We start from the raw sequence: 23,233 nt of genomic DNA on the forward strand, positions 1-23,233 counted from the left end.
TCTTGTTAGTATCTTCTCTCTGATTATTAGCTACTGCTAGCTCCTGCCTAGTTCAAAAAGACTAGGTCCCTCTCTTTCTCTCTCCATGTGTTCATGGTCAGCTTCTCTGCTTTAACTCCTCTCTCTCTTTCTCCTTTCTCTTTGTCTTTCCCTCTCCTCCATGTGCCTCAAGCTCAAGGGCAAGATGGCAGTGATTCCCTAGCCTCCACTTTGCCCATGCCCCAGCTCCACAGAGAGAGCTCCTTCACAGCTAACAGCTGTCTTTCAAGCCGCAGTGCCTGCTGCGACCCTCGTTCTAAGACTCTTTCCCTTGGATAAGAGATTCCCCTTTTGTTTTGAGCTCTCAGAAGCACCCACTTCAGTCTTTCACGCACTGCCTGCTAGGGTAGGTTTCTTTCTCTTTTTCCCTCTATCCCCATGTGTTCTCCAACTCGACAAGATGGTGGCAACTTCCTAATCTCCACTCTCTGCCCCTCCCCCAGAGGTCAGTCTTTCCAGCACCACCTGCTAGCTTCTCAAGAGTGCCTGCTCTGAGCTCCTGCACAGCCTGCTAGCATAGGCTTTTCCCGCCTCCTCCTTCATTTGCCACCAGTTAGAGCTACTTTATCTGGCTTGTCTGAGACCCTGTCTGCTCCCTTCACCCCTGTGTTTCTCACAGTTTCTTGAGGCTAAAAACTCTAGGCTAAGTCTAGAAAAACTGCATGCTGCCTGCTAGCTTCTCCTAGGAACTGCTCGCTCCAAGCAAGCCTCCACATGCCTCTCCCTCCCATGACTTAGTCCTTGACACAGAATTTCATTCCTTCTGACTCTCCTATCAAGCCCCTATGTTTCTTGCTTTGAGCTTTTCTTCAAGATTGGCCTTTCTTCTCTTCTACATCTAAGATTTACCAGCTAAGAAAAACAAACAGGAAATACAAGGGACTTCTCTGCTGGAACGGCCAGCCACCAAGTGGGGGAAGAGCTACTGCATGTTAGGGCAGGCCCCTTCCCCAATGCTTCTAAAGCCACCATTAATGTGTCTTCTCCCTAACAGGAAGACCTGCAACAACGTTTGTGCTTTTCAACCAATTTTTTTTTTTTTTTGCTTTTTATTTAAATGTTTCCTTTCTCCCTAACAGGAACACCTAAAGCAACAATGTTCATGCTTCTCAACTGAAATTTTTCATGTTTTTTGTTTAAATGTTTCCTTTTCTCTCTAACACTCCTGATATATGTCCAACTTTTTTTTTTCAACTTTTTAAGACTCCTTCAAGGTTCAAAAGCCATCTAATCTACTTCCACAGGTTAAATCAACAATTGATCACCATTTTCAGCTCTTAATTAACAACTAGTTTCCTTTTATAGACGTGTTGCTACCTATGATTTCTTCCTCAGCCATCTAAAACAGATTCAAAGGTGTCTTCTAAGACTGAATTTCCTCAAACACCTTTGCTTTTCTAGGATCTTCACGGCAGATCATGATGTGCTTGCTCCCAAGTAGCCTAATGCTTGCTACACACCCTTTGCAGACATCCCCCTTGCTGAGGTGTTGACTTTCTGTGGTGATTATTCTATAGGTGCTTCTACAAATCCAGCAGAGACAAAGCCATCTCCTGGAACCTGCCTGGGACATCAAGCTGCCTTCTTCTAACCACTTCATCTGACTGAAGACCCCAGAAATGCACACTGAGACCCAGACACACATGCTGAGTTCCAGAGACACATGCTAAAGACTCCAGAGACACACTCTGAAACCCAGAGACACATGCCGGGTCCTACAAATGACAGATCCAAACCTTCTAGCTACAGACAAACTTTCTTGCCAAAGTCAAATAGCTAAAAGTTACTTGTTGGTAAGGAAAACATAATGTGTATCTAGATTAATCAGATGTTATTACTATCAAACTGTACCACCTGTGTTTGATTGGTTCAATGATCCTTTGCCTTTCCAACCCCTACTCCCAGTTCCCCTTACCTTGTAACTTAATTGTGCTACCCCCTACGGCCTACAGAGTCTTTTCTTTTGACTTCTTCAACCAAAATTTTCACTACAGATGACAGTTACCCCCCCCCCCCCCTTTTAAAAAGAAAACAGGGGGAGATGTAGGGCCATGAAAGGAGTCTCAGTTTTTGGTAGCAGCACTGGCTGGAAGTAACCCAGAGACCCTGCAAGGGATAGACATATATTCAGCTGTGCTCCCAGAATCCAGGCTCCTAACATGTGGCATGGAACTCTCTTAACCTCGCTGTTCAATCACATAGGATGCAACCCCTTCCAAAGGGCACAGGTAGAGGGCTTGACTACAGGCCTCAGCCTCAAGAGAGTTACATACGAATGAGATACCTGAAGGCCAGAGGGCAGAGCCAATTAAACATTCTTCCTCAGACCCTCCCTTCTTTCTCCTTCCCTATTTAACTCAGATCTGCCCTGAGTTTCACAGTGGGTACACACCCAAATTCAATCATCATCTCTCATGCCAATAAAGCTGTTTTGGAAACCCATGGACTTTCTCAGGTTATTAGAGCCTGCCTTCTTGTGGCTGTTGAGGAGGACATCCCTGCATTTCCAGCCACACTTCCCACAGTAGAATTTTTTTTTTTTTTTTTTTTTTTTTTTTTTTTTTTTTTTTTTTTTTGTGACAGGCCCAGGAGAGATATAGCTGAGTCTTGAGGTAATACTATTCCCAATTTTCTGAGAAATGGCCAAATTGATTTCCAAAGTGGTTGTACAAGTTTACATTCTGAACAGAAATAGAGGAATAATCCCCTTTGCTCCATATGCTTGTCAGCATGCCCTGTTTCTTGAGTATTTGCTCTTATACAGTCTGAGGGATGTGAGATAAAATATCAGAATAGTTTTGCTTGCATTTCCCTGATAACTAAGAATAGTGAGCATTTTAACAGACTATTTCTTAATCATTAGAGATTCCTCTGCTGAGAATTCTGTTTAGATCTATATGCCATTTTTTAGTTAAGTAGTTGGTTTGTTGTCTAGTTTCTTAAGGTTTTTTTGAAAATATATTTTAGAAATTAGTCCTCAGTTGGATATAGAGCTGGTGAAGATTTTTACTATTCTGTAGGCTACTGGTTTTTTTTCTTTCTCATGATGTTTTTCTACTTACAAAATATTTTCATTTTCATGAAGTTCCACTTATTATTTGTTGACCTTTGTGGCAAGGCTCTTGATGTTTATTTCAGTAAATTTTACAAACTTTTAATAAGGCTAAAATATGCATTAGTCACAGAGAGAAATATTTTGCACACAGCCTGTCTGCAAGGAGTTTACTAGTAAGATATAAAGGAATAAAATAATAGAAAATGAATTTTAATTATATGTGATTATATTACTCAATATATTTAATTTATCATTAAAATTTACCTTAATATTACAATCGTGATTATACTTATTTTTGAGTATGTCAATATTATAATGCATTTTAAAATGATAACAATAATAAGTAAAGATTCAATAAATTACAAGAAAGATAGAAGATAATTTTGGATGCCCATGTGTTTGAGATGAATATGCTGAATACCTTTATGAAAACAGTAAAGTACGTGGAGGAAAAATCACACTTTGTCTCCTGGGTTCCTGAGTGGAATCTTTCTTAATCTTGTTTTCATTCTTGCTCTTTCCCCCTTTGCTTTTCTTTTTACATGTAAACATTTAGTTGGAGGTGGTAAATGCTCTGTGATGTATCTGTGTAACAGAAAAAAATTCAGAAAAATCTTCTGAAAAGAAGATTTTTATCTACAGTAAATTTGCACAGTAATACACAAAATGTATTTAAGAATACTTGGTGATGGATCACACAGAAGCAAAAAGCTTTTCAGTTATAATAAATAAAGTAGTTACGTTTGTCTATAATGAGCCTACACAAGAATGGTCTTTCAGCAGCCAAAACATGGATGAATGAGAGGCTTGATTGGTTACTGATAAATACTGGGGACTTAAAAGTTACTGTTACACACCAATTGAGAGTTACAAATTTGAGTTTTGAAAAATTAAGCACACCGTCTCAAAGTAAAAGCAAATATACATGTAAATGTTAGAAAATTATTATAAAAAATGGGGTTGATACTGAAAAGAGTGGCAGAGGGAGACACTAATGTATACAGAACATACTACATATCTGTATGTAAATAACAAAAAATTTCAAATTTAAAAATATCACATGAATGGGCCACTAAAGAAGCAAATTGAAGCAGTCCTCATCTATTACACAAGAGAATCACAACCATAATCTCTTATGTTCAGCATATGATTCCCTCTATATATGCCCACATGCTTCCTTAAGAGAGTCATGCTGATGCTTCAGGAACCTATCACTTGAAGTGCTTCACCTATTTTGCTTTCTACAGATTCTCAATTGCTATGCAAGTTTCACTAAATTTGAAATGTTACAGATTTGTTTTTTTTTTTTTTGTGTGTGTGTGTGTGTTTGTTTTTGTTTTCTTCTTCTTTTGAGAGTTAATTAAATCTGAGATGAATGCCAAATCTAGACTCCACTGTGCATAGAATCTGTGCTGTAATGTTTGTTACATAATTTTGATAGTAATAAAAATTTTGCATGAAGGGATCAAAACCAAGGCACCATAAATTGTTGCTGATTGGTTTAAGGACCTCTTACCTTACAGTGATATGCTGTCCTTGATACAAATGCCAACTCACTTTGAACTTACTACTTGACCATGGATGTTATCCTATAATTATAATCAGGAAAGATTTCCATTCATCATACTTGCTGCTTTCCTCCTATATATTACACATATGGTTATTTCATATAGGTTAAAGACGGTTATGTAAGAATGTTTAGCACACTATTCATTACAACCTCACATACAGGTATCAAATAGTCAAGAAATGTTTAATGCCTAGATCTGAGTGTGTAATTAAAAGATGGATGAGCTCAAATTTTAAATTCTGATTTAGAGTGGATAATAATGTATGTAGTACAGTTGTAGATAATCTACAAAGAATTTCAGACATTTCAGCTTTTCCATGAGAAATGTGAGGTTCCTTTGAATTAGATCCTCATTCTTTTTTATCTTTAGCTATGTCCTGGACTATGTGACTGTGAAAGATATGTAACTCAAGAGAGATAGTCTCTTTACTATCTTTTAAATCTGAAAAATCTAAATTCATGAATTTGGACTGTTTGGAAAATATAAGAGCCAATTTACTATGATTAGCGGATTTACTTTTACAACAAAAGCTATGAATTGGAGAAATAATGTGTGGCTGTGCAGATGTAGGAGAGAAGGCAGAAGGTAAAGTTTCCCTGTCCCCCAGTTTGATGTTGATGTGTCTGCCAGAGTCAGATGAATAAGCTAAGCCACAAGAGGACCTGCAGAGCTACTCAGGAAATAGCCCTCTTTTGCTCACTTGAAAAGAAAATAAATATTTCTTTTTATAGATCTTTGATGTTTAAATTAGTAGGATGCATTTCAATAATCCCAATAATAATCTGATAGAGAAATCCATTCTAAAATATTTTATACAATGATAATAATAATTATGATAAGCAAAATTATTACATTGATTAGGAAAGATTTGGAAAATGATTGTTTTCAGTTTTGTTCAAGGTAAACAAATAAGATTGATCATATAGAGAGGAATATTAAATACATATGTGATTTTTTTTCTAAACAAAGATGTGGAACAAAATATGCTATGAATTTGGAAAAGTAGATAATCTGGCTACACTGAATGTATCAGTTGAATTCTTTAATTGAATACCACAAGATACTAAAAAAAAAAAAAAAAAAACAGTTTCCAAGAGGAGTCAGGACTTGCTGGGTGAGAAAAATCACACTTTTTCTTACCCCCAGACAGTAGAAAACTGCCTAATGATATATAACCTCAGAATATGGGTCATAAAGGCACAGAATTGTGAAGCTCTGTCAAGACTTTTAAAGAATTGAGCTAGTGCCACCTAAACACTTTGAGCTTTCTCAGTAGATCTCCTAGGAAGCTTTAGATCACAGCACAGAGAGCCTGGTCTCAAAATAGCTTGAAATAAGTCCGGAGAGGAAAGCATAGCATGAAAGCAATTATGAGTGTGGATTCTGTTATATAGCTGACATTATAATCAGTGGGTTATAAAGCTCACAATGGTTTTCAGGAAATACTAATGAACCACAGTTGCTAAAGCCTAATGGATGTGCTGTGTCTTCTTTAATTCTTAAAATAAAATTACACATTTGAAAATTCAATGTAAATTAGGTTCAGAAATTCTGCAACATTTTCTCTTGCCTTGTATGTGAGTTTGTAAAGAGTTTAGAGGTAATAACATGATATCAAAGGGGAATTTGCAGAAAATAAATCCAAGCAGAGTTAGTAGTCCTTCCAAGAAGAGAGTAAAACCATTCAGGTGTGATTTCTTTTCCCAGTTTAGGCAACTCAAACACTAGCCCAGAAGTATGTTGAAAAGGCTGATAGACTTCTTTTACATGAACTTACATTCATCATTTCTGTTCAGAATGAATATATCAAGGGTATGATGTACATTTTATTACCATTTGGTTCTTTGAGTTGTGTGGAAGCTGGGCTTTTATATCATACTTCTATGTCTTTGGGTAATTCTCAACTTAAAGATTTGAAATTTGATTTGATTCAGTTTAACTTTGTTGGCTATGGGAGTTGTTTTAGTCAATGTTTTATTTCTGTAAATAGATGCCACAACCATGACAACTTTTATTTTTATTATTATTTTGTTTGTTTACACTTCAAATCTCATCCCCTTTCCTGGTTTCCCTTCTGGAAGCCTACCATCCCTCTTGACCACGTTGCTATGAGAGTGCTCCCCCACCCACTCACCCACTCCCACCTTGGGATTGCTTAAAGTTTGCTCTGTTGTCATCATATTGGAAAGTATAACAATATGCAGGCAATCATGGTGCTGAAGAGGCAGCTAAGAGTTCTACATCTAAATTAACAAGAACTAGGAAAAGAGAAAGACACTAGGGCTGCCTTGAGCATTTGAAATCCCAAAGTCCATGCCCAGTGATATACTTTCTTCATCAAGGCCACATCAACTTTAACAAAACCACACCTTCTAATCCCTGTCAAGTGGTGGCATTGCTACAACCTAATAACCAAGCATTTAAATATATGAGCTCATGGGAACCATTCCTATTCAAATAAAAACATTTTACTTTCTGGACCTCATAAGCTTGTAGCCATATTATTATGCAAAAATATGTTTAGTTATTTTTTACAACATCCCCAATGTCTATAACATGTCAGCACTGTTTAAAAGTCCAAAATTCAGAAACTTCTGAGAATGAAAATTTCTTAAATGTAACCGTCTGTAGAATAAAAGTAAAAAAGCCAATCACACACTTCAACATTCAATGGCACATAATATAGACCAACTCCTGTCATAGTGTTGTCTTGCTGTGAAGAGCTATCAAATCTTAAAAAAGAAAGCACTTGCCTACAAGTTTAGAGGTTTAGTCCATTGTCATCCTGGTGAGGAGTATGGCAGCATGAAGGTAAACATGGTGCTAGAGGGGAGACTGTGAATTCCACATCCGGAAGCAAAGAAAGGAGAAAGAGAGAAAGATTTTAGGTGTGGCTTCAGCATTTGAAATCCCAGTGCCATACATCCTCCAACACAACTAGAGCAACTCCAACAAGGCCACACCTTCTGATCCCTGTCAAGTTGTGGCAATCAATAGTCCTGTATACTTTGGTCTCCATGATCCACAACAGTGGCCATCATGCCAACACATATCTAAACTGCATTAGTGACATATATGTATGTATATATATATGGAGTGTGTGTGTGTGTGTGTGTGTGTGTGTGTGTGTGTGTAACAATGGTGATAAAAAAACCACCAATTTGAGAGTTTGGGGGATGTGAAGTTGACTTATTTGGAGGGAAGAAATTGAAAGAAGGAAGTTATCCAATGGCAATTTAATTAAAATATAAAACAGAGAAACAATATATATTGACACACATTAAAATTTTTTGTCAGTGAGAAAATCAAGAGAAGGTTTGGAAAAACATCTTATTGGTTAAAGGTACTGGCTGCTCTTCCAGAATACTTGGGTTCAGTTCCCAGCACCCATATGGTAGCTTCCAACTATCTCTAGCTCTAGTTTCCTGTTTAGATGCCCTTCTGTGCATCTGTGGGTAACAGATGTGGACAAGGGACACTCATAAATATCAATGAACACACACACATACGCACATATACACACATAATAATTGACAACAAAGTAATAAGAAATGAAATTAAAAACTACTATAATAAATGAAAATGATACTACAACCTCCCAGAATCCTAAGGAAACAGCAAAGACCATTCTAAGAAGGGAATTCATGTAAGAGCATATAAATCAGAGGTATACAATGTAAATAATTTATGTACCTCAATATCTTAAACAAAAGAAGAGCAAAGCAACTCTCATTATGTCAGATATTAATGAAGTAAAATTAATAATACGAACCTCCAAATAATATAAAAAAATTGTTAAAATGAAACAAACAAAAATCCCAAAAGGCAGATAAGACATATTCATAAACTCATCTAAACACAAAAAAACTAACAAACTGCAAAACAAAACAAACAACTAATAAAGTGAAGATATCCACTGATTTGTTGTGTATACAATAAAGGATGATTGTGAAATACTTTATAAAATTTTAATGAAATATATAAGATTGGATATCAACATACAAAACAATAAAGATTAATATTACATGATATCTCCTTTATGAGGAACCTAAATATTTAGCTTTTTTAAAGAATATAAAATTAGAAAGGTGACCACTTGGAATAGGAAGAAGACCAGTGGAATAAAGAAGAGTGAAGTGATGCTAATTAGGTTTTAATATAATGTAGATATCACATGTATGTAAGAAAATTCATAATGCAATTCATTATTTTACAATTAATATTCACAGAATGCATTCATATATCCTAGTATATATTCATTTCTGTATGAGTCAAGAATTGTAAGCACTGAGGATGATACATTGAGAAAGAAATACAAAAAAACCTTACAAAACAATAAATAAAAGAATGTGCACAAAACACAATTCCTAGAAAGGGTAGCAAGAAAAACACACTTCAGAGCAAAGAAATAAAAAAAGGGAGGAACAACCTACATTTTTCTTTTCTAGGAGAAGAGGCTGAAAAATAATAATGTAGGTGGGAGAAGGCTTTAGTTCTTACAAAATGGGAGTGCTTGCTATTTCTAAAATAGAATGTGTTGATTTTTGTGTTGGCTTCAATCTATCAAAATCCTGTGATTTTATGAAGGTCATACAATATGTTCACAGCTTCCTAGAATATCTTGCCTCAATAACAATACCTATTTTAACAACATTGTAAAGTGTGTATTCAAAAGATGGTATGAGTGTCTCAGTCTTACACTAATTGTACTGGTTAATGTTTTTGTGATCACATTTTTTTTTTAACAAAGTAGAGCTAAGGATTCTGAACACAGCTGGGAAGAACTGCAGCTCATTTGTGGTTAGTAAGTACAATGTTTTGTTCTGGTTGAAGTTTAATTATGTTTCTTTACACTTGGTTGCAACTTAAATAATCTAAAAGTACTGACTTCAGCTCCACTGAATAGGAATGAAACGTGCCTTTAGTTGTAAAATCCCATTTTATCCTTTGCTCATTTCTTTCTTTGACTTCAGTATTGATTTTTAAGTCACAATTTTACACCCATGATAACAATTCTGGTCAGTTTAATTTTGTGTCTTAGTACTTAAAAAAATAATTTAATCAGTTCTATTTTCTTTGATTTCTTTTAAATACTCTATACCCACTGGATATGACAAACAGTATATGATATAATGTTTACAAGGGTAGATATATCCACGTTGTATGAACTTTGTGTTACAAAAAGACAATTAGTTTGAACCTGTGCTAATAGACTTTATGAGCTATTTCTCTTAGCTCATTAGCAAATAAGATAGATACATTTACCTAGTTTTGTAATATTCTCATTTTAGTGGAGCATAGGCAAGCAATGAAGTAAAGTCAGTATAAATGAGTTATATTTTTCACACTTCATAAGGTTATAATCTTTGGGAAAAAGAAGTTTATGAAGTAATGATGATTTTTCAGTAATGTATATTGCCAGCATATAAAAAAGTGGTGTTGTATCAGAAAATAGGGATGGACTCCTTAATAAAAAGTTACATTAAAAGAAATATTTGGCCATTATGTAAAACACACAATCAATGAAAGCTTTGAGTAAAACAACCAGTACTAATATGTATAGTCAGAGCATAAGTCCGATGTTCAATTAAAAAATGAATCAGATGGAAGTGTAGTTTAATGATATTATGTTTCCTAGCATGTGGCTGGATGTCTTAGGTTTTTTTCCTCTTACTGTAACACTCTGACAAAAACAATTTAAGGAAAAAAAAGAGCTATGTTAGCTCACATTTCAAGATACAATTCATTTGACTTCATGACAAGGCAAAAAAAAAAAAAATCATGAAGCAGCTGATTACCTTATGTTAGAAGACAGTAATGAACTCAGGCAATCTAGTGAATGCTCACCTTGTTCTCCTCATCTTACGCAGGCCTCTGCCAGGGAGTGAAGTGTCCCACTAAGTCTTTCCACATTAATTAGGTTAGTCAAGAGAGCGCCATGAAGGCATAACCAGAGGTTATTTTCTCATTCTATCCTTGATGCAGTCAAGTTGATAATTAACAGGTCTTATGCCTGAGATCTTCAAATCAACTTCAGAAATCACACACACACGCATACACACACAAACACATACACATGCACACATGCATGCATATGCATCCATTTGTCCCTGGAAAAATTCAGTTCTATAAATCAGGAGTGTCTGAACACCTAAAGTAGAAAGGGATTGGTCAGAGGGTCGATTGATGTTCTCATTAAATAAAATATGAGCTGTCATTTAAATGCGGAAAGAATGGCATATTTTCATTTATTAGAAAATAGAGTATGTGTGCATATGTGTATAGGAATAGCTGTATACATATAAAATCTTGTTACCAATTGGTAATATGGAAAAAGGATCACATCATAAAAGAGAACAGGAAGAAATTTCGAAGTAACTCATAATATTATGATGTCTCTGATGCTCTAAGCAGATACTGGAGTAGAGGAATAAAATATTTGATTTCTGCCTCTGTGAAAGATAGATGAATCAACATACAATTTTATATTATATGATTAAACATAGCATGGAAATACCGTTAAAGCTTTGGTTTGTTGGTACTTTATTTTTTCTTCAACAAATGAAGAATACGGTAGTCATTAACTGAAATTAGTATATTGATACATTAGAGAAATATGTTAAGCTTTCAGTTTTACACATTGATATGTATAAAATATCCATATACTATGATATTGCATATTTTGGCTGGAGAAATCTTTAAGTGGGGAAAGAAATGAGCCTGCACTTACATCTGATGAACTGAGTTCTGTTTGTGGAATTTTTCTGGTGGTGGGAAAAATTTACTGTTACAAACTATCATCCTACCTCTATTTTAGTGTCATAACACCTATAAATCTGCGTGCACGTGCACACACAAACACACACACACACACACACACACATACACACACACACACACGGAACACAAAATAAATAAATTAATACTTAAAAATAAACTATTACAGATATATTATTAGATATAGATGTTTCTCAACCTGTGGGTCATAACACCTGTGGATCTGAACAACCCAAGACCATTAGAAGACATGGATATTTACATTGCAATTCATAACTAGCAAAAGTACAGTTATGTAATAGTAATGTAAAGGTCATGACAACAAAAGTATCTGTCTTATCAGGTTGCAGTATTATGAAAGCTGAAAACCACTTCACTAGATCTTAGTCAATATTCTAGTTATATATAAAACCTTTGAATATCAGATATGTTAATATAAGTGACAATTATTAGGTCACATTAGATCATCAAATGTATATGACTAGACTAGAGGAAAAGGAAGGCCTGAGTCTCCCTCTGTCTGTAATTAGGAGGTCAGGATGAAAAGGAGAGAACATCAAAGCTAGAAAAAAGAAAAAATTCTTGTCTCAGAGAGGATCAAACTAGGGGGCGGAGAGAAGCACTTCCCTGATGGTGTGAGTAGCTCATGGAAGTCAGTACTAAGTGCCTGCCAATGTGCTGACAATTAAAGAACTAAGAGCAGCTTTTATAGATTAGTATCACAAGAGTCTACAATTACTTCATGTTTAAAGATTAACAAAGCGTTTAAAATTAGGAGAAAATATTTTCAAATAACACATAATTACCTGCTTCTATAATAGTGAGATAGCATCGAAACTGCATATTATAGGTTGTTTTAACTTGCTACAATCATTATTGAAAACTATTTGGCATTTCTTTACATTAAAATTATACTTATTATATGGTCCATTAATTTTTCCATTAGTATACTCAGTAAAATAAAAAAGTAATATTCACTATTCACACAAATTTTATATGCAAACATCAAGTATCATTACATTATTATTATTAATTATTAATATTAAATTTGAAAGTAGAACTAATCCAAATGTGCCTCAACTGCTAAGTTAGTAAATACAATGTGAATTCAATTTTAATTCTTTTTTTTTTTTTTTTTTGCCTGTATGTGCATGGCTCTGGAACTGTCCATTTCTTCACCAGAAAGCCAGCAGGGGCCACATCCTAAAACAAGATTGAGTTTCCCTCACATCAACTATCCACTGCTACTACTTCCTCAATAATGAATGAGTCTTAGGGTTCTTGTACTCCATCTCTGTGCAGGTTTTGTCTGCCTTCATTTTGTGTGAGAGATGAGCAAATGATCACAGCTGCTGCGTGTTCCTGATCGCAGTAACTGGAACATGTCTAGAAGGCAGCAGTCTCCAGTCCTTTATAAAGTCTGCCGTTACAATCATTTGACCTCCCCTTCATACTTTTAGCCTTGATTACTGGGTTTAATATAGGCCTTTCTGAGCACTCTATCTCTTAATTTAGTTAAGATTTACTTTGATATAGCATACAAATAGCTATTTTTTAAATAGAAATGAAATATATTTGTATCTGAAAATTTTAAGAACAGAATTAGATAGCTTTATAAATAGAAATGTTCATCCTAAAATTTTAGTTAACTGGATTAGTGATAGGAGTTGTTCAGAGCTTGATTTACATAAAGTTCTGACAGTTTCCAGTAAAGCAACAACTTATGATCTTCCTTCAGGTCCACAAGTGTGCCTGGGGATGATCAGGTTTTCCAGCCTCCCACCTCCTCACCCACCCAGAGACAGCTCCCAGGAAGTCCATCTTAACCAGGGGAAATGCACGGACAAAAACATTCCAGCAGGGACTAAAGGAAAAGCCATCTAGAGCCAGCCTCACCTTGGTGTTTGCAGACACCAAACCCATACACTACTGCTGATTCCAAGTAGTGCTTGTACATAGGAGCCTGGTGTGGCTGTTCTCTGAGAGGTTCTGCCAGCTCCTGACTGAGATAGATACAGATACTCAAAGTCAACCATTGTACTGAGCCAGGAGACTCCAAAGGAAGAGTTAGGGTAAGGACTAAAGGAGCTGACTTCATAGGAAGAACAACTAACCGGGCCCCTCAGAGTTCCCAGGGATTAACCACCAACCAGAGTATACATGTGTGGGTCTATGGCTCCCAATTCATAGATAAGAAAAGATTTTCTTACTTTGCACCAATTGGAGAGGAGACACTTGGTTCTGTGAAAGGTTATTGCTCCAGCAAAGGGGAATGCTAGAGGAATGAGGACAGAGAGGGGGTTTGGGTGGGGGAGCAACTTCTTAGAGGCAAAAGGGAGAAATGATGGGGAATGAGGGCTTGCAGAGGGGAGACTGAGAAGGGGGACAATATTTGAAGTGTAAATAAATAAAATAATAAAAAAAGAAAAAGAGAAAAGAAGAGAAAATACTGGTCCCCCTTTTTAAATTTTTTTCAAAAGGGAAGGCTGGGAAAACTTACGGAAATCATGCATGTCTTAGGTTGGAACAAAGGACCCCAGCCTCCCTTTCCCGTCCTTGAATACTCAACAGCCATTGGTTGAGCTCCTGTCTTAGGATGGTGAGGCCTCCCTTTTTAGGGGTAAGGGTCTTGAAGTGTTCTCTTACCTGTCTTTGACTATCCGGCTTAGCACTTAAGTTAGGGGATATACCTCATTAGTCATGATGACAGAGGTTTTACAATCCCCTACTTCCAGCCTATAATAACAGACCTGAATGGGTTTCATTTGAATAGCATATATCTGTTGTCATACAAAAGCCATCAGTTTGTTGAACAGCATGGGCCCGAGAGACAAGAGACTTATCAATGCCTGAATAGTCAGCATAACAGCAACACTCTTTTTTAAGGACAACACATAACTCCCTCTGTCCAAGGAGTAAAAAGTATAAGCCTCTTCTATTGTTTAAAAATGTGTTATAGCAGAATCTAAATCTATAGAAATACAGAACTGATCATAGTTTTGATCTTAACAAAACAAATAAGGAAATCCCCGTTCCTGCTCTAGTCAATCTCAAACCCAAAAAACAAATATAGTAACTGTGGTAGTGGGTTTTCTCTTTGATCTAAACAACGTTCACCTCTTAATTATAAGTTGGGGAACCAAGAGTTCTATAGAGCCACCTTGGAGGTACGGGTGGTGGTGTCTCCTTCCACACTGGGGACTTCCCAAGTCAGGTTTGCTGGTTCATCCGTTCCAGTTTAAAGGCAATTAAGAAGCATCTTCAGGTTTCCTGCAAAGAAAAATTATGCTTCTCAGGGGGTTTCTTCTCCCTGGATTTGTTATTGTTGTCTATTTGTTTAATCAGTCTCTCTGGCAGCCAGCATGTGGCATCTGCATTTGGGAATATATGCAGACAGAACCACTTCCCCAGATAAGCACTGGATCTGGCCCATTCCAGGTTCTAGTTAATGGGACTTTCCAGAGGACTGTTGCAAAATTCTTTTTGGTATCAGGATGCAAGAATCTATCTGCAGCGGATTTTCCTTCAGAATCCAAAGTTAAAAAATTTAAAATAAAGAGAGTGTGATGAAGGATATTTCTGGGGGATCCCTTGGTAGGGTACCATTCCTCCTTTTTAATTGTTTCAAATTGACATTTAATGGTTCGATGCGCCCTTTCTACCATACCTTGGCCCTGTGGATTATATGGGATAACTGTTTTATGTAGTGTTCCCAATTTTTCATAGAATTGGTGGAATCTGGAGCTTGTATAACCTGGGCCATTGTCAGTGTTTATCTGTTTAGGTACACCCAATACAGCAATTGCAACAAGCATATGAGTGATCTCATGCTTGCTTGTTTCTCCAGATTGTAATGTTGCATAAATGAAACCACAGTATGTATCTACACTTACAAGTATGTCTGACCTAACACAAGGTCTAATCTCCATTCCACCTTCACCCTTCAGTCAGGTACACAGGTGGAGGGAGTGGCCCTAGAGAGATTTACATACTAATGAGGTACCTGAAGGCCAGAGGTGGAGCCTATTAAACAATCCTCCCCAGCCCCTTCCCCCTTCTCCCCTCCCCTTTTAACTCAGGTCCATCCTGGGTTTTAGGGGGTATGCATCCAGATCCATCCACCATCTGCCTTGTGAATAAACCGGTTTTGAAAACCCAAGGACTTCCTCGTGTGTTGGGGCTGCGCCACCATGAGGAATACTGAGGAGCCGAGCCTGGGAGAGCCTTTTAGTTAATGAGCAGCTGAGGCCCAACTTCCAGCTGGAGGAACCCAGAGCATTCCCAGCCAACTACCCACAGCACTGGGTACACTAGTCATATTTTTTTCCTACACATTTATATTTTTTTTTGATTGCCAAATTCATTATAATGAGTAACATCCATTTGCCAGAGACTGTTTGATTTCAGCCCTTTGGATTTACACCCAAATGAGGAACTGGTAAAAGTGTAACACATGATTGACATTGTTTAACACTTTGTCTAGCTTGTTCTCTGATAATTTTAAACAAAATTTTTAAAGTTTTAGAATTAAGGTGATGTAACTCATGAGCCTTTATGGCCTGATCCAAGTTAGATAATCCTTTCTTCACTTTTTCCTAATCCTTTCCCTGGGGGAAAATCCAGAGTTTATCATTTGAGCCATGATTACATCATTAGGACTGCACATAATCAGTCCCAACTGGGATAACAGGTCTCTGACCCAGAGATTAATGGGGAGACCCATGATGACATAGGGTTGTATAGTCCCTGTATTACCTTCTTTATCTTTACACATCAGCACCTTAGAGCTTTGTAGTGGATTTTGACTTTGGCCAATACCCCTTAAATTGGTTAAGATTGGGGTCAGAGGCCAGGTGGCAGGCCAATCACTTTATTTTAGGATAGTCACATCAGCTCCTATGTCAACCAAGCCTTGGAATGCCTTTCCATCCAGCCATAGTATCATCATGGGTTTTTGTTCAACAATAGGCTGTAGTACCCAGTATGCATCAGAGGAGCCAAAGCCTTGATCCCCTCTTGTAGGATTCTTATATTTGTGATTAGTAGGGTACAATGGAAGTGACAATAGTTGAGCTATCCTCCTTCCTGTAGGAATGGTGACTATATTCTGAATTGCCTGAGCCATTACCTTAATCTCACCTTTATAATCATTATTTATTACTCCAGGAAAAATTTGTAGTCCCTGCACAGTAGTACTGCTTCTTCCCACTATCAGGCCAAACACATTTGGATAGAGTGGTCCAAACACTCCAGTGGGTAAAGCCTGTGATCCTATTTCTGGGGTTAATATTATGTGGGTGGCAGAACTGAGGTCTAGTCCTGTGCTTCCTGGTGTTGCTCGACTGAGTTCAGACAGGGGTTGTTGTTTGTTGGTATGAAACTGACTGTTCCATAAGCCTGTTTTGGCTTGTGTTGGTTCAGGGTTTGGAGCTGGCCCCTGTTCCTGTTTCCCTGATGATGGGAAAAAAATGTTTCCCTGTGTGTCTCTTTTGAACCTACATTCACTAGCCCAATGCCTTTTGCAAGTGGGAAGAGCCCAGGCTGTTTTCTGGGCTGTCTCTGGGTTAACTCATTTTCTGCCTTGCAATCTCTTGCAAAGTGTCTAGGCTTGTCACATTTAAAACATGCCTTTCTGTCTCTACTTGCCAAAAAATCTCTTACTGATTGTTCTTGCATGGCAGCTGCCATAGCTAAGCCCTGTTGGTAGGAGGGACCTATATCAGAATAGAGTCTGATATACCCCGTAAGGTCTGTCTTTTTCGTGTAGGGTCTAATGGTCACTTGGCAGGCAGGATTGGCATTTTCATATGCAAGTTGTTTCACATAATCTACTCCTGCCTCTGCATTACCAAAAATCCTCCCTGCTGTTGTCATTAATCGATGAACAAAATCAGAAAATCGTTCATCAGGTCCTTGTCTGACTGCTGTTAAGGACACACCAGGGTCTCCTTTTGCTGGGAGTTTACTCCAAGCCTTCATGGCTGCATTTTGAATTTGACCAAATAAGCCTGGGTCATATTGCATCTGGTTATCACTAGAAGCAAATTGCCCTTCTCCTACTAAGGCATCAAAGGACCAACCATTACCTGCTTGAATGTTTCTCCTAGCTGTTTCTTTACAATTCTCATGATACTCTGATTTCCAAATAAGATAGTCAACACAGCTAAGAACTGCTCTCGATAATGTATTCCAATCACTAGGAGTCAGCCACTCCTCTGCGACAAACTAAAATTGCAAGAGTAAAGGGAGCAGTGGCACCATATGGTGATACTGCATTTTTTAATTCCTTAATAATTTGAAAATTAAACCCTGTGTGATGTCTCCAAGCAACCCCTTGATTATCTTTGGTCTCTGATACAGGGAAAGCCTCAGTGTCTCCCTTCTCTGGATGATCTGTGGCTAATCTTAAGCTAGGTGATAGGGACTGCCTTTGGATTCCTGGTTGAGGAATGGAAGGAGCCGGGGATTTTCGAAGTTTACCTCTCGAGACATCTTCCCTGTCTTTAATTTTTGTAGCTGAATAATTAAGTCCTGATACTCTTTTTGTAACTCTATTTGTTGCTTAAGAACAGATATTTTTTCCTGGAATTCCCATCTGGGATCTATAACCACCATCTCCATTGAGCGAGCACGTATAGGTGGAGGCAAGTAGGAAGGGGGCCTTTGGGAAGAGGGACATTCAGGGTCATAATGTTCGGCTGCCTCTTCCTCTAGGTCAGCACAATCTGGCTCTGACAAATCATCATCAACCTTTGGTTGTATTTTAGATTCTAATTTCGGATAAATACATTTCTTTCTATTTTGAACATGAAAGACCGCATTCAAACCATAAAACAAAAGCAGACAATTAACACACATGAGCAGCAAACAGCAAAATAAAAACAGAGAGTTGAGTTCAGGCTAACTTATTTCTTGCCCCATTTTCATTAACATGACTTACCTTTCTCAACGTGGCAGATTCCCTCGGTTATCATTGTCATTTCACCTCTGAATTTTCTTCCAGTAACATCCTTCACTGGATCTCTCATTCTTGCTGCCCCATATTAGGCACCAAAAAATGTTGCGGCCAGAGCTGCCCTACGTTTGGGGGCCACAATGTTACAGGCTACTCTGTCAGTGTTGAGACCTGCACTGTCAAAAGCCTTGGGGACTGACTTGTTACCCCTCACTGCCCCAAGCAGCTCCAGTCTGCGGGTTGGGGTTCAGCAAGAGAGAGAGTGAGGATGGACTCGAAGAATGGAGACTGGACAGAGTGCAATTCAATCCTGTTTATTCTTCAGTCTCTCTTCCTAGTCTAAGTCCCAAGTCTTGAGTTCCTAGTCCCTAGTTCCTAGTCCCTAGTGCCTCCAAGTTCCAAGTTACTTCTTCTAAGTGCAAAGTGCCTAATGTCTAATTCCAAGCTCTTCCTCCAAGTGCCAAGACTCAAGTGCCTAATTCCTTCTTCAAGTTGTACTCAACTCTTCTAAGTCACGCCTTTAAGTTATGCCCTTAGGCCTTGTCTCTAAATCTGATTTGTAAGTCATGTCCTTAAATCTAAATCACACCTTTAAGTCTCACATACCCAAGGGAAGATCCTGGGTATCTAAAACAAGATGTTATCAGAGTGTGCTCAGTTGTTGTAGGCTGATGTAATCAAGTCTCTTTGCCAGGGTATATGGCTCAAGATGGCTACAAGGATGATAGCTGCTTTCTGTTGGCTCCCCACAGAAACCTTAGTCAGGAAACTAAGAGGACAGATTGGTGGCCCAATAGGCTATGTCTACTCTATTCCTTTTCTGCAACACTCATGACCCTTTTCCTTAGAGAAATAAGAGTTTTGAACCAGATTTCAAGTAAAAAACAAAACAAAACAAAACAAAAACCAACCAACCAAACAAAATCCAAAACCCAATGACCTCATTTTGATTTAAAAAAGAAAAAGTAACATTAAAGTCAAACTCCTAATCTCAGCATGGTAATCAACTGGTATAGAAAGTATATAACTTTCAATATTCTGCCTCTCTTTGCAAATAGACATTTCTTTGGCTAGGAATGGGAGTAGCCCATATAAAAGAATATAGTTTAATTAGTCAAAAAAAGTTGATAGCATGATCATTACCAAAGTAACTGTCTTAGGGTTTTATGGCTCTGAAAAGACATCATGACCAAGACAACTCTTATATTGGGGCAACATTTAATTGGGGCTGGCTTACAGGTTCAGAGTTTCAGTCCATTATTATCAAGGTGGGAGCATGGCAGCCTCTAGGCAGTCATGGAACTAGAGAAGCTGAAAATTCTGTACATTCATCCAAAGGCAGGCAGAAGGAAAAAGACTGCCATATCTACTCCTTTAATATCTTACCACCCAAAATTCCCTTTCTACTTTTTCAGCTTCCACTTTGCTTTAACTCTAAACCAAACAGAATACTTGACAGTTGCATCCCCATATGAGAGAGAACTTGCTGTGTGTGTCTTAGTCTCAGTCACCTTATTCAGTATATTTCTTCCGGTCCCATTAATTTCACATCCATATCTGCAAATTTGATTATTTCATTTTTCTTTACAAGTGAGCAATAATGCATTATGAAAATATGCCATACTTTTTCTAATCCACTGAACTGTTTCTACAGATCAAGTCAATTTCATTTCTGCCATTCATAGGAAAGCAGAAATACACATAGTGCTCTGTAACATGTGTCTCTGCAGTAGGACACACTTGTAGGCATATACCTGGGAGTGATGCAGCCAGCATGGCTGCTTGATTACACACTCATCCACAACTTCTAAACTTGTCTTTTCCCTGAATCTGAATCAATCAACATTTGCAATCATTTCTGTTCTTGGTAGTAGCCATTCTGACTAGGGAGATATGGAAACTAAAAGTAGTTTACATTTGTAGATTTTTAATCAACAATGACATTGAACACTTTAAAAAAGATATTCCTAGTCATTTTCATTTCTCCATTTTAGATTTATTTTTCATTCTAAACCTCTTCCACCCCACCCTAAATTATTATGATGAAGTTTCATTTTGTAGCTCTGGCTTTCCAAGAACATACTATGTATCCTAGGCCAACCTTAAACTCTCACATGTTCATTTGCTATCACCTAATTATTGAAATTGGAAGTGTCACTATAACCAGCTGAAATTTGATAGACATATGAAGGATTCTAATTTGCAATAAATTGACATTGAAAGTATTAGAGAATGCAAAAAATATCTATTATACCGATTTAATTATATTATTTTTAAATGGGTCAGAATATTATGATAGATATATAAATAACAGTATCTAGTGTGTGTGTGTGTGTGTGTATGTGTGTGTGTTTGTGTGTGTGTGTGTGTTAGGATTACTAGTGCTTTGATGAGTCACAATGACAAAAAGGCAAGCTGTAGAAGAAAGGGTTTATTTGGCTTATATTTCTGTAATCACAGTTCATAATCAAAGGAAGTCAGGACAGGAACTCTGAAAGTGTAGGAACTGGGGACAGGAGCTGATACAAAGGTCATGTACTAGTCTTGCTTATTAGCTTGCTTTACTTGGCTTGTTCAGTCTTCTTTCTTATAGATCCTAGAATAACCATCTCAGAGAGAAACCCACACAATGGACATTTCCCTCTCATTTAAATAACTGATTAAGAAAATACCCTACCTGCTTTTTTGAGTCCAAACTTATGGTGCTAATTTCTCTATTGAGGCTTCCTCCTCCCAGAAGAGTCAGTAAAAGTCTAGTTATATAAAATTAGCTGGATAGCTGGAACAAACATATTTATAAATATAACCTGGTCAATATTTATACTGTTGTTTGCATGCACATTTTCATTAGTGATCATTTGTTACTGGATAATGAATTGGTGAGCTCCCTCCCTGCTGGCAAAGAATCTCTTCTCTTATTTTCACTATTCCTCATTCACCAGTAGTTCTTTATGCAGGGCTGAGACTTGTGGATTTTTTTGTCAACATTGTCATGCTTATTGATATAGTTAGTCCATGCTTGCCTGGAACTCAGTATTAGAATCTATTGCTTATGGCCTCCAGATTTTAGATTACAGGATTGCATCAATATGACTGATGCTTTGGATTGTAAAATAAATAAATTTTATTCTGAAAGATTTATATTTATAAAAGAAATAATGTAAATGTGTTCTAAACTATATTTCAAAAAAGATAAAATAAAGAAACTCAATGGGAAGGCTACCTGTGTCCATAACAACAAGGGGGTGGGAGTAAAGTGTGGATGATAACTGAAAGTCTTGATTAGGCTGAGAAGATGTCATGATTGTCTTGCTTAGTACATGTGTCTTGCATGGTGTATATGCTATCTTTCTTTGTATCTTAACATGAGTCATATGGTCTTTCTCTCAGATGAATCCCAGTTATTTCAAAGGATTTTAGATGATCCATAACGTAATTTATAATAAATTAAAGGTTGAAACTTAATTCTATTAAATGAAAATTATCCTTTGCTGTCTTAATTTTGCATTATTATAAAATATTTCTCTTGGAATGTGTGTGCTTCTATTTTCTTACCATATATGTCAGGTAAAATCAAATTAAGGAAGAATCTAAGAAGAAGTACATTAATAAATATGAAAATGCTGTACTAGTTCTAAAAAAGATTAGAAAGGTTAGGGATCAAAGGCCTCATATTTTCAAATTGCACATTATCTAAGCTTAATAATTAAACTAACGAGTTTCCAATGCAAAGTTCACATATATAAAAAAGAATTTTCAAAGTATAAATGTAGAAGTCAGATTTTATAAATACATTGAATTTTCTGGAAACAGTTTTAAAATGGAAAGACCATAAAATATTACTTGTTAAAATCAATAATCTTTAAGTTGATTATTAAAAATGTCTAAGAAGGAAATTTTCAGAAATATAAAATATTTTGCATGTGAACACTTTCCATTTTCTGTTTATCATGGCCTATGTGTGTCCCTTGAAGACATTGTTTTCCTTTCCCAGGTACATGTCACTTCATTGACATTCTTTAATGATTAAATTGCTTATGACTTCTGCTAATAGTACTTTCTACAAATGTCATCACTTTTTATTACTCTATAATAATTATATAAATTAATGTGTTTATTATCATATTTTATATGTATATATGTTTTGGTTATATCCATATGGATAATTCTCTCTTATCTCTGCAATTGTATTACTGATTTTTCCATCTTGCTAACTAATTGTCTGTTTGCTTTCATGTCTTTGTATGTGAATTATCATTTCTCTCTTTTTTCCCTATCTCTCTCCCCCTCTCCCTCTCCCTCTCCCTCTCCTTCTCCCTCTCTCTCCCCCTCCCCCTCCCTCTTCCCCTCCTCCCCCCCCTCAGTGTGTGAAACTGTGTATATGTGTGTCTGGGTGTGTGTCTCTGTGTGTGCATGTCTGTATGCTGCCATGATTTCTTCATTTGTGACATTAGGGTCACTTAAATGACCATTTTGAGGAAGTTATTTATAGCAGCATGAGGATCTTACAAGTGGTGATACAAAAAATTAATTGTGTTCCTTTCCTAGAACCATCAACTGCCAGAAGATGCTCACGAAGGGTGGGTGCTAGTGGACCCTGTCTCCTAAGTAACTATTAGTTCCCTATTAATGAAATCCACTGTTTTGTCACTTTGCAAGTCATAAGTCAACTAATATTTAGCATTTTACGTGTAAAAATGACATTTTAGATTTTTTCCTGTGTAGATTTTTTTCTAGTACTTATTAATATTTTCTAAGGCACTTTTTCAAGAGCTGAAAACTTCAAAGAATTAGTTTAGAAAATAAGGTTTCTATACTCAAAATAACAGAGGAAAT

Source organism: Arvicanthis niloticus, chromosome 3 (genome assembly GCF_011762505.2).
Source record: "Arvicanthis niloticus isolate mArvNil1 chromosome 3, mArvNil1.pat.X, whole genome shotgun sequence".
Taxonomy (NCBI): domain Eukaryota; kingdom Metazoa; phylum Chordata; class Mammalia; order Rodentia; family Muridae; genus Arvicanthis; species Arvicanthis niloticus.